This window comes from Perognathus longimembris, chromosome 11 (assembly GCF_023159225.1).
Source record: "Perognathus longimembris pacificus isolate PPM17 chromosome 11, ASM2315922v1, whole genome shotgun sequence".
NCBI classification, from domain to species: Eukaryota; Metazoa; Chordata; class Mammalia; order Rodentia; family Heteromyidae; genus Perognathus; species Perognathus longimembris.
The window spans coordinates 35,239,690-35,266,815 of NC_063171.1; the positions used below are offsets into that span (position 1 = coordinate 35,239,690).

A 27,126-nucleotide genomic window follows, 5' to 3' on the forward strand; every position below is an offset into this window, starting at 1 on the left:
GAAGGCTCAAATACCCAGCTAAGGTATAGGGCAGAAAGGAAAGGAAAGATTAAGATACCTGCAGGGGTCTTCTTATACTTCCTTCAAACAAAAATCAACCTAAAATCCAGGTACCAGTGGCTCACTCCTGTAATCCTAGGTACTCAGGAGGCTAAGATTCAAGGATTGTGGTTTGAAGCTAGACCAGGCAGAAAAGTCCCCATGAGACTTATCTCCAATTAACCACTCAAAAACCAGAAGCGAGGCTATAGCTCAAAGTGGTAGAAGGCTAGCCTGAGAAAAAGAACTGAGAGACAGCACTGAGGCCCTGAGTTGAGGCCTTGCAACTAACCATTTTTTTTAAATCAACCTAAGGGAATTTATACTTTCTGCTTTTCCTTTGTCCAAAATTTCCCATCTAACACTATCATTCAAGCCTCTTTTGACCCTTCCTCCCCCATGACCACCCTAAACACACACACACACACACACACACACACACACACACACACACACACATACACACACACACTGTCAGGTTCAGATCAACACAAGTCTCCCAAAATAAGATAGGTGCTTCCTTCTGAATGCCTCCTACTCTTCATTCATTATATAATTTCAGCACCCAATACACTAGATTGTAATGATCTCTTCACTGGTCTTTCCCCAGTTTGTTCTTTCAGTGGGACTATATCTGGGGACCTACTGAAGTATCTCTTTTATTCAGAACATCTGACATGGAATTAGTAATTGTTTGAAGAGATATTACAAAATTTTTAACAAATTTAGTCATATGCCATAGTACAATGAATAAGGAGAGGGGGAATGTGTTAGTTCCACACTGTTACTGTAAAATATCACAATACCTTACTGGACTAAAGTAATACAAATTTATTCTCTTTGGGTTCTAGAAGCCAGAAGTCTAAAATAGTTTTCAGGGATGCATCTCTTCTGGAGGTGCTTAGAGAAGATCAATTTTCTTCACTTAGATAGTTTCTATGAGCTGCCTATATCCCTTGGATTCTGGCCCCCTCCTTCATAGTAAAGCCATCAGTAAAGCATCTTCAAATCTCTGTTTTGGTTATCATATTACCTTCATTCTTTCTGATCATACCTCCTCACTTTTTTTTGTCAGTCCTAGGGCTCCAATTTAGTGCCTGGGGATTATCCCTGATAGCCTTTCTGCTCAGGGGTAGTACTCTACCATTTTAGCCCCAGCTTCATTCTGGGCATTTTTTTTTCTTTGTGGCAGTTAATTGGAGATAAGAGTCATATAGACTTTCTTATCCAGGCTGGCTTTGAACCTTGATCCTCAGATCTCAGCCTCCTGAGTAGCTAGGATTGCAGGCATGAGCCACTGGCATCAGGCTACTTCCTCACTCTTAGGAGCTTTGTGATTGAATTGGATCTGCCTGGATAATTCAAGAAAATCTCCTATCACAAGATTCTTAATCACATCTGCACAGTCCCTGTTGCTCATATCAGGTAACAAGAGAATTTATTTGATTTCAGAGGAAGGTATGACAGGTTACAAAATATTTCAATTAAATATTTATTAATTTTAAAAGATAAGAATAGGCTGGGGATATAGCCTAGTGGCGAGAGTGCCTGCCTCGGATACACGAGGCCCTAGGTTCGATTCCCCAGCACCACATATACAGAAAACGGCCAGAAGCGGCGCTGTGGCTCAAGTGGCAGAGTGCTAGCCTTGAGCGGGAAGAAGCCAGGGACAGTGCTCAGGCCCTGAGTCCAAGGCCCAGGACTGGCCAAAAAAAAAAAGATAAGAATAATGATTAGAGGAAGAAGTTAATTAGTTAGCTAGAAATATCATTTATATTAAAAATCTCATTGTCTGATGCCAAAAGTAAGATTTACTCTTTATCAGAAGATTATTTCTGCCAAGTATACACTAAACTTTACAAATAAATATTAAACCTCAAGGAGGTTACCTTGGGAATGTAATACATTCCAATGAAATAATTACTGCCTGAAACTGAGTAAATCTCCCTTTAAGAAGGTATTTTAAAACCAATATATAGATAACAAGTATCAGTTCATTTCATTGTCACTGCACCTCAATTTTAAGCTAGAACAGCAATAACATGATTTATTAAGATAGACAATCATTAAACTTTCCTCAAAATGACTTTTATCCACTAACGAAGAAAATAGAATGTTAACTCTCCAGATAATAGGCAAAAGACTAAGCAACAAGATGCAGATGTAGTTCTAAAAGAGGAGCACCAAGACAGCAGGAATAATCACTGCACGAAGAGGTTAGCTTTTCCAGACCACTTATTTTCTCTTTGAACACGAACACACTCTTTGATGTGCAAGTTTGTGATGCACGTAATATGCCTCTAGCTCTGATCAATTGGTTATAACTGTAAGGTCCACCCCCGCAGATGCCCCCAACCTGTCTAAAGTCTCCACCCAGTGCTTGTATTACCTACGTAACTGGCATGGCTCTCCAGGGGTGGATCTTACAATAACTTGTATGTATTATTCCTCAAATGTCACTTATATTTACAGAAACTTAAGTTCAGACAAGTTAAATGAGATATTTCTAAGTATATCAATACCTGTAGATTATATGCATAACAAAGCTCCCATCCATTAATGCTGTTATTCTAAACCTGATATTTCTGGAAACAAAGCCCAGAAGACATATTTATCTCTCACTTCTTCAATAAATGCTGAGAACCTGATTTCACAGGTTTCAGATTCCTACGTACCCATGTGGAAACCGAGATGATTTACTGTGGTGTAGTTCACAATCACATAAACATGGTTTCACAAATATATACTCCATCCATGAGCTTTCCAGAACCACTACACAAATCTCCCAGTTGTATATATTTCAAGTTTCTGACAACAGACTCCCCCATTAGCAATTTCATAAGCAAATCTGGGTTCTGTCACTGATCTTGATATATAGCACTCTTGGTGGTCACTAAAACCTCATTCATAGTCATGGTATCATAGTTTCCATAGAAACATTACTACATTTTCAAAAGGGGACAAAATAAGAAGGGAGTCTCATAGAAAATAAAACCCTAACATTTGAATTAAAATAAGTAAACTGTTGGCTAATGTGCCTTCTTAAAGAACTGTTAGTTTCTTGAAAGAAAAACAAAATGTAGATTTTTAAAACTACCAGTAAATAGGGAATAAATACACTAGAAAATGTGAGTCCTAAATTTCCTTCTAAAATATAGTATACTCTTTCATGTGCAATCCACATTTAAGTTAAGGATTTTAATTATTAAAACAAGAATCATAACTCTACCATTCACAGGGTAATGTTTAAATGCTTTTAAAACTCTTAATGAGTTTGGGTTTTGTTTTGTTTTTTGCCAGTACTGGGGCTTGAACTCTAGGGCCTGAGCAATGTCCCTGGCTTCTTTTTGCTCAAGGCTAGCGCTCTGCCAACTTGAGCCACAGTGCCACTTCTGGCCTTTTCTATACATGTGGTGCTGTGGAATCGAACCTAGGGCTTCATTTATACGAGGCAAACACTCTTGCCACTAGGCCATATTCCTAGCCCCTCTTAATGAGTTTTGACTTTGTGTATTTACATGCCATAAACTTAACATAGTGGAAAGTGAAAGTGATTTTAATAACTATTTTTAGCAATTCAAATAAGCAAAATAATCTCAGGTAACAGTTAAATGACAATAACTAAATCATAATAACATAAATACTGGATATATTTATGAATTTGTGCATTTATGAACAGTGAATAAATGTCAAGGTTAAACTACTACATATGATTCAGACAAAATATTTTGTAAAGTAAACAGAAAATAATGAAAAATGCATGGAAAAGGAAATTGGACACTACCAGCATCCTCAGATTGCCTATTCAAACATAAGAGAGTCTGTCTGTATTGTTAGAAATAGACCACTGAGCTTTTAGAAAGAAATCAGCCCTTTCTTTCAAGTGTTTATAATTGATAGTCTGATTTACAACAGCAGAAACATCTTAGGAATGCTTTTCTAGACGTGGGATAGTCTTTCAAAAGGGTGGAAATGTTCAAATCAGTCACCCAAAAGTAATTTGACTCTGAAAAGATAAGAATACAACTGGGGTGTGGTCATGAAGAGAACACTTGTGTACAAACACATGAGTTTCCCTGAGGGAAAGGGTCCCATATTAAGCAGGATTTCCAAACCAAGCAGACATCATCCCTGATACCATTGTAAACACCCCCACCCCCTAAGACCCTGTCCCAGCCCTAACATCCCTTTATTAGTGATTTTATATCTAATCCACTACGTTTATAGAAGCACTTAAATCCAATATGTAATGATAACAAACCCTTTATTTGAAAATAACTATGTACCTATTTGTTTGGGGACATACTCACCCTCCCTGAAAATTCACATGAAAGGAGAAAGAAATGTTAAAAAAAAATAAAGATGGCATGGAATCACTCCATCCTACAAGTGGTCAGATTGGCACCACGGTTGGTGATTTCTACTGAACACTTCCATCTACATCCCACTCATATTCCTGACAGAGGTTAGGAGGCACTGCTTATAGACTGGCATACAAAAAAATATGAAGATATAGGAATGCCTCCTTCCCTCCTGAGCAGGCTGCAGGTATTTCTCATATCCCACAGTCATTAGGGAATGGGTATTCTTTAATGGTGGTTCCTGGTCTCATGGGGGTTGCCAACATTCCACTATAGAAGAATGATTAAAAGTTTGCCAGAAAGGGAAGGAAGAAGAGGAATATGAGGGCTGTGGGAGACTGGGCAGTAAGAACAAGTGCAGAAAGCTTTAGATAGCCACACAATGGTAAGGAAATGCAACCAGCCCTGTGCTGGAGGAAATGAGCACAGGGGAGTAGTTTCTCAAAATTTAGCCATAAAACATTTCATGGCCAATTGTTAAAAATAACCAAAACAGGGCAATAAATCTGACAACCATGACCAAGAGAATTGCTTAAAAGGAGAAATTTTTTCTTTGAAATTTGGATAAGAAAAAGAAATGGTGATTGCTGAAGGGTCTTGAGTTCATCTAAAAGAAGTGATTCCCCAGCCCTCACCCCAGTATTGGAGTTTGAGTTTGAACTCCGGGCCCCACACTCGCTTAGCTTGCTTGCTCATAGACAGTGTTCTACTACTTGAGCCATATTTCCAACCCAACTTTTTGCTGGTTACTTTGGAGATGAAATCTTATGGACTTTTCCACATAGGCTAGCTTAAAAAAACTGACTTCTGAACAAAAAGCACATTCACAGCAGTTCTAGGTATCTGGTTCAAAATGAAAGGATCAAAAAATAAAGATCAAAGTTCCTAGAGCTCTAAGATCAGATCAAATGCATAAGGGATTTTTGACTCCTAAGAAATGACTTTTGTATCAACTACTCTATCAATGCCCCCCGCCACTTTTCCTTGTATAGTCTGGAGGACAAACCCAGGGCCTGCCTCTTCAATCTTACCACTCTACGCTTAAGGGTGAAGAAACCCTTACTCCATAAAGAAGGCAAACATCTGTGTGTGAGTCTGCACACTTGTGAGTGTGCCTAGAATAGGCATAACAATGTGTGCAGGTGTGTATGAGAGTGTGCATGTGCATAAGAGAGGAAGAAGGAGATCAAAGTATGGAAAGGGAAGTATATGTAGCCAAGGAAGGTGAGTGATGCTGGCATTCAAGGACAGTCCATTTACACAGGGAGGTCAGAAAGGAAGCAGTAAATTAAACAGCATCCACAACTGTGCAGTCTTTGGCCAACAACTAAAAGTCCCAAGGACTCACAAGCAATTGGAATGTTATAAAGACCTTTAGAAAATGAATAAAATGCATTAGAAGATTAAGTTAAGCTCAGAAGCCAAAGTAAGGAAAACAGCTGCAGGAATGTTTACCAACACATCAGATGACAAAGAGAGCAAAATCATCAGGCAGATACACTTCTATGTACCAGATGTGTGCTCATGGTTGGACTATATGCAGTGGATGTTTTGCTCTCTGCCTCCTTACTTCTACTTCAGTTGACCCAATATCTTATCCTTACCCAGTATCTTATTCCTTCCCATAATGTTTGGGCCTGATTGCTCATGCAGAAAATAATCACTGGCATAGTTTGTTTTTTTTAATGTTCCTCTTGGCATGCAGTGAGTTCACAATGCTACAGAAGTAGTTCTTAAATGATTCACTTGACCTTGCTTGTTCCAGGCCACTATTGCGCTCACCTTGGCCAGGACTCCTTTTTGGATCTATAACCTATACACAGCAATGATGGTTGAAGAGAGAGGAAATCAGAGAATGTGAATACCACAGAACCACTACCTCTTCTGTAAAAAGAAATGTTCTTTATTAGCACATAACCTGCACCTGAAATCTAGCCCTCTATGCCAGGCACTCAGGTCTCTCGGCATCACATGGAAGCTAAGGGAGAAAAGAAAATGGCCTAGAAAAGGATCTGAGATAACTGTCTTCAGTTTGGCCAGAGCTAACTAGAACAGGCAAGTTGGGGAAAATGCAGACTTTGGCTTCCAAAGGAAGATCTATTGACACTGATAGGTTCCTAGAACCAGGATGTGGGGGCTCAAACCTGACATCTCAGCATTCAGAAGGCTGAGGCAGGAAGGCAGGAAGATCAACAGCTTAAGGCAACTCTAGGCTATATAGTGAGGCCTTTAAAAAAGAAAGAAAGAAAAAGAATAGAAAAAGCTCCCATAGATAGGGAGAAAACAATCAATCTATAGGACAACTCTGGAACGAAGCTTAAAATAAAATGCACCTTGGCCAGGCACAGTGGCTCACACTTGTAATCCTGGTTACTCAGAAGAAAGACCCAGTGTCAACCAATGAAAGAAAGCTGGGCACAGTGGTGCACACCTGTCACCCTAACTATGTGGAAACCATAAACAAAAGGATCTTGGTCCAGGCTACCCTGGGCATAAATGGAAGACCTTATTCAAAAAATAACAAAAAGTGAAAAGGACTGACAAAAAGCAAAAAAGGGCTAGCAGTCTGGCTCAAGTGATAGAGCACCTGCCTAGCAAGCACAAGGCCAAGTTCAAGCCAAGTACCCATCTTTAAAATAAAATAAAATTCTACTCAAGGTCATCTTTGAGGTCTTGTATTTTAGAACAGCCTGTCAGATGCTAATTAACCCTCCTGATTCCCCAATCCCCAGGGAGATGTAAATGTGTTAACTGATGAGCACATTCAAATCCTTACTATTCCTGGAGCTTACCAGCTCTTTCAGAGGCCTTTGAAGAAAAGCATTTGACAGCATCATAGAATATCCAAACTGAAATGGACAACAAAAGCATCTTAAGAGAGGAAGTAGGAATAGAAGAAAGATCTGGAGATCAGGCTTGGAGAAAGATCTGGATCCAAATCCCAGATCAGGCATTCACCATCTGTGTGAGCCCCAGGAAGTTATCAGTCATCTAAGCCCCAGTCTTTGTGTCTTCAAAAGGAGGCCTAACACCACCCACACTGCAGACTGCAGTGGTGAAATGCCCTGCTGTTTCCCATTTACAATGACCTATACTTGTAGCAAAATTTATAATATTCAATAAATTATGGCACACTATAAAATACTATATTTTATGAGTCAGAGCACTCTACCCTATGTCCCTGTTCCTTTGTTCTCACTCTTCAGAATCCCATCCTCTTGTGACAACTCTAGTCTCTGTAAACATATCTATGTTTAAAAGGTTTAACACCTGTTACTAGTGTTCAAAGGGGTAATGAAGCAGCTTGCCACTACCTACCTCAGCTCTTCATCTAACTATCTCACTGTTCTGCCTTTGAAACATGCATCTTTGTCCAGCAGACCTCAGCTCCTTTATTCTTTGCCTCTATATGCATACTTCCTTGCAGCACACTTCTAGCCCTCAGCCCCCCAAGGAAGGTTAGACAGAGACACTTAATGTCATCCCATTCCCATTACCCACCAGAGGCACCCTCCCAATCTGCCACTGGCCACCAGACATTCCTGCCCTATATCGTAGTCCGTGTTCTAGAAACTTCAGCTCCCAATACAAGAAGACCTCACAACAACAAAGTTCACATTTAATGGGACTTAATCTATAGACACTTACCAACAATCTACTGTGGTCAAAACCTAGTGTGAGGGGCTGGAGATATAGCCTAGTGGCAAGAGTGCCTGCCTCGGATACACGAGGCCCTAGGTTCGATTCCCCAGCACCACCACATATACAGAAAACGGCCAGAAGCGGCGCTGTGGCTCAAGAGGCAGAGTGCTAGCCTTGAGCGGGAAGAAGCCAGGGACAGTGCTCAGGCCCTGAGTCCAAGGCCCAGGACTGGCCAAAAAAAAAAAAAAAAAAAAAAAAAAACCTAGTGTGAGATACTGAGAACAAGGCACAGACTCAAAATTTAGAGATGGTGTCATAAATATTTCACCTCTCACCATAATCTCCTATTAGAATAAGATGATCAATCACACAATGTTCATCTTATAGGGGAGATATCCCAAGAATTGTCCTCTGGCAGTATGACAAGCAGCAGAGACCCAAGGGGTCACTAGAGTTTTCCCAAAACAGTAAGTGATCCAAGATAAAGGGAGCAGACCAAGCTCCAAGATACCTGACAAACTGAGGGGAAGTGAAGAGAAGGGTAGTTTGGGAAAAATTCTTTGGCTGATAGATATCTGCACTGGGGAGAGGAAGAACACAAATTAGAAGTAGAAAGTTAGTTCTGATTTGTGGGGCAGGACTGCCTAAGACTGGTTTTACAGTCTTCATATGCCAAGGGAAATTAGCTGTATATCCAGTTGGATTTTGGTGGTGATGATAGTGGTGATGGGTATGTTTTTGTGTGCCAGTACTGGGGCTTGAACTCAAGGCCTCATGTTCTTGCTAAGCTTTTTTCCACTCATGACTGGCATTCTATCACTTAGTCCATGCTTCCATTTCAAGCTTTTTTTTGCTAGTTAATTAGAGATAAGAATCTCATGGCCTTTTCTGCCCAGATTGGCTTTGAACCACAATCATTAAGATCTCAGCTTCCTAAATAGCTAGGATTACATACATGAGCCACTAGCACTTGGATTCAACTCATTTAAAAGTATGTAATCAGGAAAAAAGTTTAATATGGATATCTTCTGCATCACCCTCAGGACTGTGCACAGCTGCCTTGGCTCTTGGATAGGATAGTACCATTCTACTCAACACTTTACCTTGCCTAACTCTCTCATTTGCCATGACCATGATAGGGCTTCTGTAATCCTGCTCTGGGAGGAGACAACACAGCCTTCCCTGCCTTTTCACTGTGAGGAGTTAAAGCACAGCAGTAAGAAGGACACAGAATATAGATACACTGGATCTATCTGGTACAAGCTGTTGCTGCTGCTCCATTGTTACTGAATACTGGATCAAGAAGATATCTGTCATCCAGTCACCAGCGGCTCATGACTGTTATTCTAACTACTCAGGAGGCTGAGATATGAAGATCTTGGTTCAAAGTCAGACTGGACAGGAAAGTCTGTGAAACTCCTATTAACCACCAAAAAAAGTGCTGAAGTGGAGTGGAGCTGTGGCTCAAGTAGCAGACCACTAGAACAGCAGAGAAGATCAGCACTGAAAAAGCAAAAAAAATAAATATAGAAATAAAAAAGATCTCTGTCTTGAGGCCTATAGGTAGTCTTTTAAAAATTATCATTAGCATACAAAGTGTTGGGGGGTGGGGGAGGGAGAGTCATTGTGTTTATAGGTATTCTTAAGGCCAGTTAGTGTATATTCTTCTTAGCCTATCTTCATGGTTTATGGTGGGACTAGAAGATCTTCAAAATCTCTAGCTTCTTAGAGTCCTGCACTTCAAAACCAGCATTCTTAAGAAGGCTAATATCAATGATTAGCTAACACTATGGAGGAGAATACTCATAAAAACAGGAATTCCTAGTACCGTACCCCTATTTGAAGTGAACAACTAGATCTCATCCCAAAAGCTAGAAAGAAGGACATTAGCAATACATGGGGAAATAAAACACCCCCTCAGCTGCCTGGCTAAGGCTGTCAGTAAACAATGCTCTGAAGAGAGCATGAGGAAATAGACAGGGCATGGGATTTGACAACTGAAGTCCTTGGTTCAGCATCCCATGACTGCCACTCTCTTCATTCTCTGAAATAATTACTTCCTTGTTTATAAAAGGCCTTGTTAACTGTTACTCATTAGTTCCCCAATGGGTCAATTGCCCAATGGTGCACACAAGACCACGGATCTTCTTGTGTGGAGCAAATCTTAAATATTTATACTCAAATGCACTTATCTGATTAGCATTAGTTTTCCTTATCTGTAAACCTCATTACAGCAAGGACCAGGTATATTTTTTGTTGTTATTTCAAACTTTAATACAATATGTACCACATAGTAGGTTTCAAATGTGTTAAACGGCTGAATAAATGATTAACTGAGCTCATGATCTGTAAAGTATGAAGTACAATGGACATGTTTGTGATTCTTACTTGATGTGGATGACAAGAGAATTAATCCTCTTAGCTGCTGGAAACCATTCTGCTTTCATTAAAGTAACAAAATTGCTGTATTTCAAGGACACCATAAGGAAAAGGACTCTGACAAGCTGCCCCATGGTGCCCTATTTCAGGACTCTCTTCATGACCATGCCAAAAAACCCAGCTCATCTGTGTTCAAATAGAGTACCACTTTATTTTAATCTATAAATGAGCACTGTGGGAGCCTGGTTGAGTCACATGGACATATAAAACAGTGAGATGTCTATTGGTTAAACCTGCGGGGTATTTGGTGCTGGCCCAGGGAAAATGCACTCTGGCATTGGGCTAGGCCAAGTAAAGCACTCTGGGTCCCACCATCCCCCATCTTTGGTTGAACCCAATTCTATATCCAAACGGCCATGGGCATCAGGAGCCAAAGGAAACTGCAGTATCCAAAGCCTGAGAGAGCTTGCTCCCCCATGCTGATCCATTCAAGGGAACAAAGATTGTCCGAGTTACACTGAGCTGGTCTGGAGATGGAAAGCCTTTATTCAGGTTTCTAAGGAGATGACTCAGATGCTGTTACCATAGAAACAGTTGCTATCATCTATTGTCCATCACCCCTTGACAGTAAGGAAAGGGGTGGGGGTTTGGTTTGATGGAAAAGAAAACAAGAAGAATTGGTTTCAAGTCAAGATGAAAAAGAAAAAACATATTGAGGAGGGTCCTTGAAGACTTCAATGGTATTTGTTTCCAGAAGATATGAATTAGTGACATGAATGTTCAAGATTTGTTGTTATTTGTATTGGTAGAGTGGCACATATAACCTCCACCCATCTGTTGACCCTGTCAACTAGGATCACAAGAGAAAACACCCAGGTGTAAGGCTCATCCACATGGTTCATAAGCTAGAGGGCCATAAGGAAACAGGGGAACTGTCTGACCAATCCCTTCTTCCCCATTGAAAACTTTTTTCAGGTGAAAGAGGAACATACTTGACACTATTAAGGTTTTTTTTTAATATTAAGAAACAGATTACAAATTTGAAATTTTTTGTAAACAATAAACACATAGAAAAGTAACTATGTAACAGAAGATAAAGTAGACTTAGCATCCAGTCAGATCAGTCTATTATTTGTATGACCTTGGACACTTTATATGCCTGAGCCTCAGTTTATCCTGTCTATTCCAATGGGTACAGCTACTGCCAGGCTATGTCACATGAGATGAAACCTTACATAGAACAATACTATCACTTGCCAAATGCTGTAGCAAAAATTACCTAAAATTCTATGCCCATTATCAACAAAAGGCTTTTGAATTCTATCATTTCAGGCAGAACCATTATAAACTCTTGTGTTATGTGGCATTCTATTTAAGAAGTGTATGCTCATCCATTACTGTGACATTAAACTTGTGGAAGAAGAGATTCACTATGTGCTCCCCACTGCCTTATCAAAGCCATCAGGTAATATGTAGCCACCAAGTCAGACAGTAAGAATCATTAGTCTTGGGGGCTCAGATTTCAATAGAGACCAACATGTCATAGAGAAGGTTCCCTGGAAATAGTTGGAAAGAAGATACTTTGGATGAGAAACAAAAACCAAATCTGACAGGTACCCTGTCAAACTCAGTATAGAAAGTTTAGGAGTAGTGAAAGATTCTGGGAACAAAAGAACAGAAATAACACTGCTGCTACTCAAGTCTGAGGTTTCTTCCATATCTTTCACATCCTTTATAAAGACATCAATCTTGAAATCTCTCTGATGAAACAAGCACTCACAAAGCTGCCCAGAGGGACTATACTACCCCATGTTTGCTCCAGGAAAGGTTACTCAATCCTGGATACTCCAGTAGTCAGACAAAGGAGGCCTTCAGATGCTACCAGATGGGAACAGAGGAAAGAAAATGCAGTTCAGTTCCTCTGGTTCTGCAAAACTTCCTTATTTCTGTTTTTCTTTCAAGTAACACTGCTCTGAGTTGTTGGGATACTCTTAGATCAGAAGCATCTGGCTTGGGGGATTAAAAAGGAACAGTTACAAAAGAGGCATGGAGCGCAAGCAACTTTCCAAGCATGGGATTGGTGCCACTGGCTAAGCCTATATGCCAGGAAGGAGGGAACTAGGACAACTTAAAACATGTTAGGAGGTCTAGCCTTTTATACAGCTTGGTCTTGAATCCAGCCTCAATCCAAAATTCAGCCATCAAAAGGGAGTTATTGAAGAAGAGCAGCTGAGGGGTAAATACTCCTGGTGACCAGGAAGGTGAGATTCATACTTTATCTTTAAATATAATTCCTGAAAGCTGTGGATTAATGGGAAGGGGTAAGTAAAAAGAGAAGCAGGTCTGTTGGCAGGTTGGGGCATGGAGTACCACTAGGAGGGTGAAAGATGATGAATATAGTCAAAGCATTGTAAATGTCACAATGAAGTCTCTCCATGTATAACTAATGTATGCAGACAGGTAAATAAATCAACAACTTTCTCACAAAATGACTTCCAGAGCTTGACAAATCCCTGACTCCTACAATTTTGCCTAACTTTACAATGCACATTATTACTTCTCATCAACAGCTTCTCTGCTTCTTAGAGGCAAATCTCTCCAATGAGAACAAACTGGCTCTGCTCCATCCTATCCCGATCTCCCCTAAACATGCAGCACAGAAACAGAAAGCTAGAATGAACCTGACACATTATATACCAGGCTTCTCATGTTAGAGTGTTAAAAACTGAGGCCAAGAGATCCAGTACATGGCTTGCCCATCGTCAAAGAGTCATGTAGAAGTAGATCTCAAGACAAGTTAAAGCTATTAGGAACATATATACATATATATCTTCACATAGACTATTCCTTCAATTCTCTTGAGTAAATAGAAGTGGAATAGTTAAATCACATAATAAGAATATTTATGATGCTGAAAAACTTTTCCAAAGTGTTCTGTTTTGCACATCTACCAGCAAGTGTGTGAACATTATGACTCCCTCATATCCTCACTGAATCTTAGAGCAGTATTACGTATACCATATTACATATACTATTATCAGCATGCCATCATTTATTCCTGTGTACATTAATCTCCTTAGCTACACCAAAAGGGCTAGGGCAGCAATAATTATATTTTTGCTAATTCTATGTACTTGTACCATCACTCCCAGCACCAAAGTAAAACATCTAGAAGGAGTGCTGAAATGTTTCCTGGCAAACTCCTTAGGATCCAATGGCCATCTCCAGTACAGCTTTCATCCTTCTGTTCCATCCCTACCTGTGTATTTACCTGTCTCTTCACCATAAGATTTTTTTTTGCCAGTCCTGAAGCTTGAATTCAGGGCCTGGGCACTGTCTCTGAGCCTCTTTTATGCTCAAGGCTAGCTAGCACTCTATCACTTGATAACACAGTGCTACTTCCAGATTTTTCTGAGTAGTTTATTAGTAGTAGTTTATTTTCTACTTTGGCTAGCTCTGAACTGTGATCCTCAGATCTCAGCCTACTGAGTAGCTAGGATTACAGGTGTGAGCGACCAGTGCCCAGCTACCATAAGATGTTTAATGACAAACTGGACCGTGTCTTGTTTCCCATATGTATCTCCGTGCTCAAGACATACCAGGAGCTCATAACACAGATTTTAAAGGAAATCTGATCCACATGTAAACAGAACTCTTAGCTATCCCATGTGTAGGAAATAGTCACTCTGTTCACTATTGAAAGATTTTTTTTTTTTTGCTCCCATTCTTCTCTCTTTGAGAAGAATTCTAGCCACAAAGCATCTGGCTTGCCATCTTCATTGAGAGGTCAGCACTAACTCTACTTTTCTCTCCAACTGTTTTAATGTTAATATAAGTAAAAGGCTTTAAAGGAGATAGAGGGGAGCTAAGTGTGTTATTTTAAAACTTTCAATTTAAGGAAAAACACAAACTTTTACCTATCATGATCTAACATCATTAAAATAGCCCACCTGACATTTCAGACATTAATGACATTCTGACACACCCCAAAATCAAGCTAGCATTTTGGCCTATACAGATGTTCTCAATATGCTCCATTTTTTTTTCCAAACTTGATTAGTTGACAGGATTTAAAAACATCTCATTCACAAAGCACTGTCAAAAAGCAGCTGCTGATGGACATCCAGGTTGCTTCCAATTTTGCCTATAGTTAAAGCCACTATGAACATTCATGTTTGGGCCTTTGATATACATATTCTTTCTTTTCTCTTAAATAAACGCCTAGAGGCATAATGGTTGGCTCATATTATGAGTTTATGTTTAATATTTGAATAAGCTGACAAACTGCTTTACAAAGTGCCATTTCCACCAGCAGTGCCTGGAAATTCCAGTACCCCAAAATCTTCATCAACATTTTCTATGGCCAGTCTTTTCAGTTTTTATCCATTCTTACAATAGTTATGTAGTAGTATTTCATTATAGCTTTATATTGCATTCCTTCCCCCACCCCCCCAGCCCATGACAGTTACCAGCATGTGCTTTATTTGTCATCTCTACATCTTAGGGTGAAGTATCTGTTAAGGTCTGGCTTACATTTGCAATTGTTTTCTTATTGACTCCTGGCAGTCATATATGTGTGTGTGTGTGTGTATATATATATATATATATATATATATATATATGTATGTATAAATGCTGTATATATATGTATGTGCATATGTGTATATGGACACATATACATACATACACACATATCTACATATCTACATGTATATATCTATGTGTGTCTATCTCTAATATATCCTAGACACAAGTATTTCAGGCAGAAATGTCTATAGTGATTGCCTCCCTTAAGCTAAAAATGAAACCTTCTACTGGATCCTTCTCTTTCCTTACTTACCCCACCCTTCTTCCCTGCTCTATCACCCTGTCTGGTCACAGTTGCTATGAAGCAGGATATCTTCTTATAACCCTGCCACATATGCAGAAGAAATTAACACAAGCCTGTTTCTTCTCTAAAGAGGAGAAACTTTAAATGCACTACTTCAAATCACTGCTTCTCAACTGGGAGCAGTTTTGCCATCCCTCATATCACCCCTGTCATATCTGGCCATGTCTGGGATATTTTTCTTTGTCACAGCCAGGCAGGGAAGCAGCTGGTATCTAGAAAGCAGAGGACAGAGATTCTGTAAAAACAAATGCATGAGATAGCTTCCTACAAGGAAGAATTATCTGGAAACACTGTCTAAAATTGATTTGCAGATACTTTTTTGATAAGGCAACATGGTTCAATAGAAATAATACTGATTGGAGACCTATGGAACCTTGTGTTTTTTCCTATCTCTGTTACTAACTTTAGACAAAGCACTTAACCTCTCAGAGCACTAAATTCCTCCTCAGTAAAATATAAGGGACTAATCTAAATGATCTCCAAATTGTCCACTAGTGGCAAAGATATACAGTCCTAACATTGTTTATTCTAACCTCATAGTACTTGGAACAGTAATGAAAATGCCCCTAGGTTCCATTCACACTGAAGGAGTTTCACAAGATGGTTACCAAGGCTGGTTCAAGGGACCAGTCCTGGGAATGTCTCATAGAGGAGTGTAGACATTAGCTGCTGTGAAGATAGCTCCAGCTATCTGCCCAGCAGATAGTTCTGCCCAGCAGAACTGGGATCCAGTGGTTTCCTAAATAGATTCTGTTCCAACAATCTAATAGTATCTTGGTATATATGCTCTGTCCTCCATTCCACCTACACTGACTCCACTTCAGCCATATAAACATGAACTCAGGAGCAGCTTGACTCAGAAACCTTCCAGGGCTAGTCACCAATCAGAAGTTTACAAGTGAGAATGTGCCGGGACTCAGTGTCTTTGAAAAGAGCTCTGGGAGGAGGAATGTCACATCATTGTGGGACTCTTAGACTCACTTCCATTAAACAAGGCCCTGCAATGGACCCAGGCAATACAAGCCCTGAATCCTAATCAAGTTTCTGCCACTGATGCCCCCTTTGAAGGAAAGGAGATTCCTCACCAATTCTTACAGCAGCTGTTTGCAGGTTAAATGAGGTTGAAAATTGCTCTCATGATTTGTCTGTTCATTCTTGCAGAGAACAACATCTCAGACTGCTCAGGGGTAAAGTTCAATTTCAAACTGACTAAAAATTAGAAACATTAATTAAGGAAGAATATTTACCAGGAACACCTGCCTCTCAGAAGTAATCCCAAGGGCAGCCCCTCAGCATACCTGCTAAAAGTATCCTGACTTCTGCCTTGGCTGAAGGGTTGAGAGGAGGTATGAGGCAGCCCCCCTGGTAAGGGGGAGAGATTTTGTTTTCCAAAGTGGACTGATCTGAAAGGAGACTTTGCACTTCTCCCTACTTCTCTCCCCTTGTTCTCCAACAAGGTGAGGTTGGTCACACTGACAACCACCTCCAACTCTCTCCCTATTTTTCTTCTGCAAAGGAGAAGGAGGAGTTCCCACATGCATATCCACAGGAAGAGGGAAAGAAAGAAAACGGAGACACTGAATGGAGATATTAATACCTTGGTCTCTGTGTGGAAATGTTCTTTCCATCACAGCCTATGCCTACTACCCTTCATCATTGCCTGTCTTATCTGCTTCTCTCTATCAGTACTCCTCAGAGCCACTTTTTCCTCTAGCAGCAATCTTACAACTTTTACCTCCTCTGTACCCTAACAATCACAACCACTCTCTCCTGACCCTCTGAAGGAAAGCCACTGTAACCTTTTGCCAACAAGGATGTCAGGCTAAGGAGAGAGCCCTATTCATTCATTATCAGCTTAAAGACTGACAGCAGTGGACTCCACTAGAGATGATGGTAACTTCATGTTTTATCAGAGTCCTGCTCTGCCTGCTGTGTGTGTATGGGTGGCGGGGAGGGGAGGAGTAAAAAATTAGTATGTGAGTTAGGGAGGAGGGCCCAAAACAACTGGTAAATAAATTCCTCTTTTTTATGTTCATTTCATTTTCCCTTCTGCATTTGTCTGCCCTCTTCCTTTCCAAAGACTAATTCACAATAAAAGCTAGCTGGAGGTTTCATGCTCACTATTTAACTGGAAGACTTAAGAAATTTCTTCTCTCATAATTTTGAGTCTTTTCCCCAGTGGTCTCCTGAGCTGCTATACACTTCAATTCTAGGAAGCTGACAATTATACTAACTATTTCTAGATGACAAATTATATGCTTAATCTATTTTATTTTGCTCACACTTTTTGTGGTCAAGCATGTGGAGAAGCTAGGATGGCAGCTAGCAGTTGGGGTTGTCATGCAATCAGAATAAGATGCTGGCTGGCTTCACTCTCTGAGGAGCTGGACAGCCACGATGGCGCATTCGCATGCTGGCACTTGATACTGGCTGTCAACTGGGAGCCCAGCTGGACCTGCCGCCAATATGCCTGCACGTGACCTTTCAGCATAGCTGTAGCAGGCCAGTCAGCTGTTATTCACAAGTTAGCATCCTTCAGAGTGAGCCATAGTTGCCTTGCTATATTTTGGACCTAGTCTCCAAAGTCACATACTTGCATTGCATTCTATTGGCTATAAGCAAGTCACTAAGGTCAGTCTAGATTCAAGGGAGCAGTCACAGGCCTTTCCTCTCAATGTGTGTCAAATAACTTGTAGACATATTAAAAGAAGAAAAAAAAAAACTTTCCACATCAACTTATTTTTACTGTTTTAAAACTCCCAACTTGAGGTCAGGGAATATGTTCACTATATATTTGACACATAGTAGATGTTCAACAGAGATGTGTTAATGAATGTACAAAAGAATAAACAAACTTCTGGAAGAAGGAAACTTCTAGATCTGTTTGTTGAAAGGAAAAGTAATTTCCTTATCCCAGCTTTGTCTTCTTTTTTTGCTATCATGGGGACACTATATTCAATTTTCATGGGACTGTAATTAGGAATAAATGAGATAATTTGTAAAGAAAGATTGCTGTTTTCCCAGGGCTGCTGGAAGGCAAGACTAGAGAAGGTACTGTGTGGTTTGCAGTACTCAACCCTGTATGTTCTGAGATCATCTGGATGCCTTCCCTTCTCTCCTTTGCTGAGTCAGTTCTCAGGGATTTGTCTCCATCCCAAGCTCTTCCAAAAAGCCAGGGGTGGGGATTAAGAACCTGGATTTTATAGTCAGAAGGAATGAAAACCTGGCCTCTGTTCTATGCAGAGTAGCCTTGGACAGTCATTTCAGTATTCTCTGACCTGTTCTCATCTATAAAATGAGATTTAAAAAAGAGCCTGCCTCACAGACATGGGGATAAGTGGGTCCACATGCCCCTAGAGTGCAGAGAGCAGTCTAGCACACAGCAAGTAAAGCAAGTATAATTAGCCACTGACATCACTGTAGACCTCACACATCTCTGATCTCTGAACTCCTCTGAACTCAACGGTCTGCCCACAACAAACACTTCATATTATGAAAAGGGCACTGAGCTTGTTAATGGGCACATGCCAAGGCATATCTTTGGTATTGGCCTGGGACTTCTTTGCCACTTTTATTCTTAAACCCATGCCACATGTCAAGTGAGCATTATGCCTCAACTCCTACCCTCAACACACAGCCAATTATTGTGTGCTACAGGAACCAGACTTGGGCCTATCACAGAATTCATTGTGGCTCTGTACTTAGGAAGTTTGTGGTACTGTGGCTTAGTAAGGAGAGATAGGCACATTTTCCATAGCAGTTAGGCTATGGGTTGCAACTAGCATATCTAGGAAGAGAGGTGAGTGGGTGCACTAGGAAAATGCAAAGCTATATCGTGGAACAATCTAGGAACTCTGGCTCCATGTTACTATACAGGTCACTTTTCCTCTATATTGGTGTCCTCCACTGTTAGTTGGCAATATAGAGGACTTTCTACTTCTTGGAATTATTTTGAGAACAACATAAAACAAACAAAAGAAATTTGAAAGCAAATAATTTCCTATTATCACTGAATTGTATAGTCCTCCAAACTATCACCCTACTTGTGGGCTGCTTTGCCCTGGTCTGTTACAATGGCCTCTGTTATCCAATTCATGATATGGGTCTGCTCCAGTTACACCCCTAGGTTTCCTGGGGGCAATGATCACATCAGATATTTTCTTGGGACTTTTTGATTCAGCACAGCCCTTAACCCATAGCAGACTCACTGGAAATTCACTAAATATAAGCCTGTGTGTTCACAGAGTGTATATATATATATATATATATATATATATATATATATATATATATATATTTACCTTCATAGTCTCCAGATGATCAAATCATTAGGACAATGGTGATAAAGACTGAAGGATGGAGTTATTATACATCAAATTTTGTTATACTCAAAATCAGGCTCCAAAGCCTTGGCTGATACCATCTACTGGATTCCAAGACTATTTGACACGGGGAAATCTAATCCAACCCAGTAACTAGAAAAAAGGAAGTTGCAATAAGATAATATGATCTACTATGCATCAAGTGATTAATTCACAGACACTCCCTGGATGAGCTCATCAGCTTACCTGAGGCACCTGCCCACATCAGCAGGTACCATTTTGGGGGCTCATATCCAACATAATCATGAGAGTAAACATTGGTTCATCAATTTTAAAAACACATATCAAGGCACAGAACTACAGAAAACAACATATGCACATATTTAAAGGTTTCTTCTAATATAAACCATACTAATGTGTGTTTATTCGCTGTTACACTGACATATATGGGAGGCCTTCTGTGTAGGTAGAAACCCAAAGATTAACTTCTCATAGTCTTTTCAGAACAAATAACATATCAACTCTGTTTTCTAGTTTTGCTTTTCTCCAACTGAATTAAGAGCTAAAAGGTACTTGCTAATCTTCTAAGGATTCTAGCTTCCCTCCAACTTTTTTACTGTTTTCTTCTTTAGTACTGACTCACTGACAAGTTATTTTGTAGCAATTCACTTGTGACAATTTCTTCTCAAAGCATCCAACTTATCTTTTTCATGAACATGGCAATTAAAAGAACTTAAATATTAAACTTTTACAAGAGTACCCAACAAAGTAGTAGATGAAAGTGAGCTATTTTTTTAATCCATATTTCATTCATGTACAGTAACTTCTCAATTACAATAGCAAATCTTACTGCGAAGTGATTTAGAAACTTACACAATTGTCTTTGGGTACACATTCAGTCCAAATGTGACAGGAGGATGTGGCATTCTGGTGCCACATAAGACAGTAGTAATCAGAGTATGTGACAGCAGTAAGCACTTTTATGTCTACAAAACAAACAGAAGCAATCTAGAAAGCTAAATGAAGGCCACTATAAGATAACTTCCTCCAGGATTAAATCTTCAAAATCTTTTATCCTTCCCCTGTGACTCCACTCAGAACTGGGACCAGTATCTAGTGTAGTGCAGGCTGTGACCTAGGCAAAGATACACAGTGAAGGGCTAAGTCAGGATTGACCCATCCTTTGATCCTTCCAAGCCACACATCCTGGTATGGAACTGTTTATACTCAAAGGAAATTCCTCCCCTGCCTTCCCTTCCACCCTACTCTCTTCACTCAAGCCCACGCATTACACAGAACAGAAATGCAACTAAGCAGAACTATTAGATTAATGCACTGAAGCATAATGTAAATGACACTTTCATTAAAAACAACAGCACAGTCAAATAAAGAGCACTTGCATGAAAGGCAGTATTTCTATAAGGCCTGCTTACTACAACCAAAACTCCACCACCAAGGACAGCAATGCTGCACTGAGCTTAGCTAGCTGGGTCTCTGGCCAGGAACTAGAATTAGGTGCTCCCCATTCTCTCATCTCACCCTTAAAGCCAGACACTGAAACTGAAAAGAATTCACATTTCTCTTCATGCTCTCTGGAAAAGACTTACATTACCATTGTAGGCCAAAAAAAATAAGAGCAACTTGTTTGTAAAGTGTACTTCACTTTGAAACCTTCCCTGCAAAATCTCCCTTTAAGAGATACAGCCGATAAAATGTTATAATGTGTTCCATGTCTACTTGAGTATATTTTTCATAATGAAAGATTGAAGTATGTTTGAATTCCTTAGACCTTATTTTTACCTTCTCAACTGTCAATGTTCTACATTAATTGGGGCATTGGATTTTTTTTTAAAGCGAATCCAAAATCACTTGAGTGTTAAAGAGCTAGATTGACCAGTGCTGTAGTATGGATTTGCTTTAAAACACAGAGTTCCATATTTGGAGGCTTGATCTCATAGTGGCCCTATTGGAAGGTAATGGCAATCTAATAGGAGGAGGTCCTTGAGTCACTGGGGGTGCTGCCCTCGAAGGGATTAATGTAGTTCTAGAGTAAACCCCTGGTAGTTTCTGCAAGAGCTTTGTTATAAAGTTTGAGCCAGGCCCTACCTGCCTCTCAGGCTTTCTGCCAGGCAGTATAATTGCTTTCTCCTTATACAGTCTTGTCACTGCCATCTGTCATGATGACACAGTCAAGAAAGCCCTGTCCAGATTTAACATAATTCAGGTGTCACACCTCTGAACCTCCAGAATTCTAAGCAAAACCGTACTTCATGAAGTTAGCCTATCTCAGGTATTTTGTTATAGTAATGGAAAAGCTAATGCTACCAGAGTACTCAACAAACCAGACACCAAAGTAAAAATGGATTGTTTCTCACTGGACATTAATGCATATGTGTGTGTGTGTACACACACACACCTGTGCAAATGGGGAAACAGAGAAACTGGCCTAATACCTGAGTGTGAGTGACTGAATTGGCAGAAAACTGGGAATCAAATCCAAATCTTCTGACGTCTAACAAGGGTAGCACTGCCTTCCTAAGCTCAGATTTTTACAGTTAATGGTCTAACAAGGGGCTTTACTGGTTTGAAGGCAATATTCAAAAATCATCAGATTCCACCAGCACAATCTTTGCCCTTTGTTACTAATGAGAATTTACCCAATTAAAATTTCAACATCAGTCTAACCTGAGGGATCTTGGCTTTCAGCCTGAAGCTCATGAGAACATTTGATTAATTCAGGAATTCCTGCCACCCAAAAAAATAAAGATTTGAGAGAACTTTCCAGTAAAAGTGAGCTGATCTGAGCTGTAAATGAGCACTGAACTGGTTTAAATCACTACCTTCTCATCAGACTCTTAAATGAGCTCAATTTACCATGCATGGCACTTCCATAAGGTCTGAGGTTATTACCTAAGGCTCTTATGAACTTGACACCATCAAGATAACACCATCTTCAACCTTGAATAACTGGATACTCAGCTAGATGAGGGTCCTCTCATGCCTGGGGAGGAGGATAGTTAGACCAGTGAGGCAGTACAACATGAACTCACAACAACCTGGTGAAAGGAATCCAGAAACCAGCCAGGCTCTTCATCAGTGAGCCTGTGGATGAGCTGTGGATTTCAATTCATAAAAATACACCTCTAAATAATAAAAATAGAAAGGAAAGAGAACAGAGGAATAATAAGCCCTTCTCACCTTAATGATGTCATCAAGAAAAGGGGCCAGTGTGTTCTTTTAGAGAAAACAAAGAAACCAGGATTGGTAACGTGCACCTATAATCCCAGCACTCAGGAGGCTAAGAAAGACAGACCAGAGTTTGAAACCGCCTTGGTTACATAGTGAAACTCTGTCTCAAAACAAGCAAAAACCAACAGTGAAAGGTAGACAAAGAAAAGAAATGGAGGACCTGAGGATAACTTACTCTGCCTCGTTTGCCACAGATTAACAGGGCACCACCAGGAAATGTTTTTGCTTTAAAGGCAGACAGACACAAAAAGCCAGGTCTTACTGGTTACTCCCCAGGTATTGGTAGGCACTGCTCAGGCTAGCAGTCTTTTCACTATGAAGATGGGTCATGGGTAAGGAATAAGTCAGCTTAAAATATTTTCCTTGCACTAAATGGTATGACATCTGTAATGCCTTTAACATCGATTCAAGCATGTAAGAAGTTGCTATTATGGTAGCTTTCAACACTGGCAACCAAGGAAAATCTTAGAATATCACCTGGACCATGCATGGATGGCATTCAAATCTATTGGTTAGCACTAGAGTTCTGAAAGGTTACACATATAGAGAATGTGGAATTGAATTGGCTTGTAGAGATAAAGGTGGGAAGGAGGCAGCTGAGTGGAAAATCAGTAATAAAATCGAGTTTAATAGGAGTTGATCGATAAACATCTGTGGAATAAATGAATGAAAATCTAAATAAGCTTTATTTGTCATTTATAACATGACTCTAAGCTGGGACTGGAGAAGTGAAATAAAAAGTAGCTCTCCTCCTAACTAACTCTCAGAGAGCATATCTGGCCTCAGTTATCATCCTCAAAGTATTGCATCAGATGATCTCCATGTCCTTTCCAGCTCTCAGAGTACGCATTTCTAGGATTCATTCAACTAATGAGACAGGTGTAGGCAACTGATCTGACCACAAACATAGATGCACACATGTGTACAACCAAGCAATACACTAATCCCAGGAGGATGAGGAGACAGAATTCCAGGAATCACCCACCATCACTTTATTTTGTAATTGCTCTTTGCCTCTAATCATGCTGGCAGGCACACAAGCCTGGCTTTAATTAAGCAGAGCAGTGACTGCATCAGTCCAATCACTAAGGCTTTGATCTCTCCATGGGGCACATTTCTGCACTGTTGACCATGCTCCAAAGAACCCAAAACACAAACTAGAGAGAGCCTTTGACAGGTCAGCCTTGACAAGGCTCCCCATGGTCCCTTCACAGGTATGGGCCACACTGTGGGCCACAAAAGAGACCAAGGGGAGCATAGTGGAGAAAGGCAGTAAATACTTGTGTTGCCAAACACCAGTGCCAGCACCAAGAGAGATTTCTTCCATTTAAGGGAAGTCTTAGGCACATGCTCAGTAAGTAAAGTTAATTGCTACACAGTGCAAAGACATCTAACAGAGGAAACTGTTTCCAGGATTAAGCTCCAATTCATGTTCACTGACTGAACCTTCCCATAAAGGGAAAGGTTCTTAGAATCATGTTACCAGAATCTAAGCTTCACAATGGTTGGCAAGTGAAAAAAATGTAAAATTTTTAGTAGGGAAAGCATTTCCTCATGCTCTCTTTGTACTATAGCTCTTCCCTACATATTAAGGTCTCACTGAAGTCAGGCACTGGTTGCTCATGTGTGTAATTCTAGCTACTCAGGAGGCTGAGATCTAAGGGCTATGATTCAAAGTCTGCCTAGGCAGAAAAGTGCATGAGAGTCTAACCAGAAAAAGTGGAGGTATGGCTCAAGCAGTGAAGCATCAGCCTTGAGCAGAAAATGTCAAGCCAGAGTGTAAAACTGGGTTCAAGCCCCATTACAGACACACACACAAACAGACAGACAGACAGACACACATACCTCATTGAAGGAAACTGCAGGTTCAATAGAAGTGGCAGCTAAATCTAAGTGAATTGATTGAGAATGTTATGAGCAGACACTGATGAGCTTTTTCAGAACAGTGCATGAAAGAAGCAAAGAAAGGCTAGAATCAAGAAGGGGTTCTACCTTAGCAGCCACTTCAAAAATACAATTTGTGGGACCCCAGAATAACCTGGAACATCCTACAAGGCTATAAATTTAACACATGATTTGGTTAAGCACATCAGGTAATGTATACAGGGGAGAGAGATCCAGGGTATGGAGGTGGTGGTCAGTCCTTTAGCAGAAGTATCCACTCAATGTTTCTGGTTTGAACTAAAGACTGGGAGAAGTACCCAGTCTTCCATTCTTAGGATTAGACTAAAAACATGAAAAGCAAGTGGATCAGCAACATTGTAAAGGAGGGCAATGATTTTGGAAGAATGAGGACATAAAATGATACAGGATTCAGAGACAGGAATTTGGGGAAGATTTAGAAGGTAGAAGACCTGGGCACCTTGGAGAACAAAGATACCAAAACAGTCTCCGTGATGTCACAAGACAACAATGTCTATTACAGAAGAAGGATCCTAGAGCAGACCTCTCACACCGTCATTCCCCAGCAAAACTTCCCTTATGTCTATGGAAAAAGATAAACACTCCTTTGGCTACATTCAATGCCTCCTACTACATATGCCAGATGTGGCATCCTGTCATTCATTTAAATCTCTCTTGTTTCCCAGCTCACTGCTACGATCCTACCTTATTGCTAGGATACTGTGCTCTGCATTTTCTTACTTTCTAAATGCTGAACCCTCAACCCATAGCTTCTTTTTGCCTACTGAAAGGATAGTAGAAGTCCAGATCATATGCCTAAGTACATTTTTTTTAAAGAAAAGCACTTACTAGGCACTCTGCTCAACTCCTAAGAACCATGTTGCATTCAACCTTATGTTCCAGAGTTCTATACGTTGTTTTCCCAATAGACTTTCAATTCCTTGGAGGATGGAGATCATCTGTTGGTCATCTACATATATATTTTAGTGGCATATTCCTTTCCTTCTTCAAAGTAAGTGTTTATATGCAGAATGCTTTCCTAATATGAAGATTAATAAGCTTCCTCAGGTACTAGTACTGCATTCTACATGCCAGAGTCTACAGAACACTAGAGAGGTGGTTAAGCATCTCATAAAGGTTCTTAGCAAAAGGGAAAGCATCTCATAGACCAGGCAAATTCTCCTAAGACCTAGCCATCAGCTTTAGAACATTAACAGGCATAAACTCAAAGTTGTACCTTGCAAGTAGAAGTCCCAGAGAATCCGATTATTCTGAGACACGGAATCACAAGAAACTGGAAACAGATGTTAAAAGTCTGTCAAATGTGTTGAGGGCTATGGGCTATTGTGAGAAATGAAAAGTGACTGCTAATGGGTGTGGATTGGCCTTCTTGAGATGATAAAAATATGCTTGTTAGTAGTAATAGAACAACTTAGAATATATTAAACTGCATACATCAAATGGATAAATTGTATAGTGTGTGAGTTATACAGCTCAATGACCATTTTTGTTCATTTAATTTAATTTTATTTATGGTTTTTAAGACAGAGTTTGACAGTGTAGCCTTGGTCTCTAATTCATGATCCTCCAACCTCTGCCTCCCAGATGCTAGGATTAGAGTTAGTTGCCTCCATGCTTGACTTGAAGATGCTATTTTAAGAAAGCACATCAAGACTTTTTTTAAAGGTATGTGCTCAGATAGCAAGGTCAGTTTAGAGGTGGTCCCACCCTCAAGTAAAAGTCAGGGTCATAGCTGCCCCTCCAATAGCTTCCATGTAAAAACCACAAGATACTGGAGTGGAGAGAAGCTACCTAGCAATAACTGTTCACTGAAGCCATAAGACAGCTCCACTAGGAGAACCATATTTAGCCCAATGGCTCACAGAGCATAATCCTAGACCAGCAATATTGGCATAGCATGGGAACTTATAAAAACTAGTGTTGGACCCTGCCCCAACTCACTGAATCAGAGCCTTTGGAGGAGGGCCCAGCAAGCTGTATTCTAATAAGCCTTCTGCTAGATTATGATTGACAGCTTAGTTCTCAAGAGCACAGACTCTGGAACCAGACTGTATACATTTAAATTGTCTCACACTCCTACTGAGCATGTAACCTTTTGCAAATCACCAAACCTCTGGACATTATTTCACCACATATGAAATGGATCTGAGGAGTTTGTTCATGATAAGCAGTCAGAACAGTGTATATAACAAAGTCAATAAATGTTTCATTAAAAAAAATTTAGTCAGATTTAATGGTGGGCCCAATTTTTTCCAGCCTTTATAGGCTAAATAAGCATACATTTGAGGCAGAATCTCCACTCAAGACGGGATGCCACAAA

At 40.1% G+C, this 27,126-nt stretch overlaps 1 protein-coding gene and 1 long non-coding RNA gene across 5 annotated transcripts in view; both read right to left on the reverse strand.

Annotated features, from left to right (window-relative positions):
* Positions 1-27,126, reverse strand: part of LOC125359028 (carboxyl-terminal PDZ ligand of neuronal nitric oxide synthase protein-like) — a 287,746-nt gene that overhangs the window by 110,224 nt on the left and 150,396 nt on the right. The gene's annotated exons all lie outside the window — the stretch shown is intronic.
* LOC125359030 lies at positions 283-25,467 on the reverse strand. The gene is made up of 3 exons (XR_007212474.1): positions 24,729-25,467; positions 22,583-22,585; positions 283-510 (listed from the first exon to the last, which is right to left on the reverse strand). It is a non-coding gene; the product is annotated as an uncharacterized LOC125359030 (long non-coding RNA).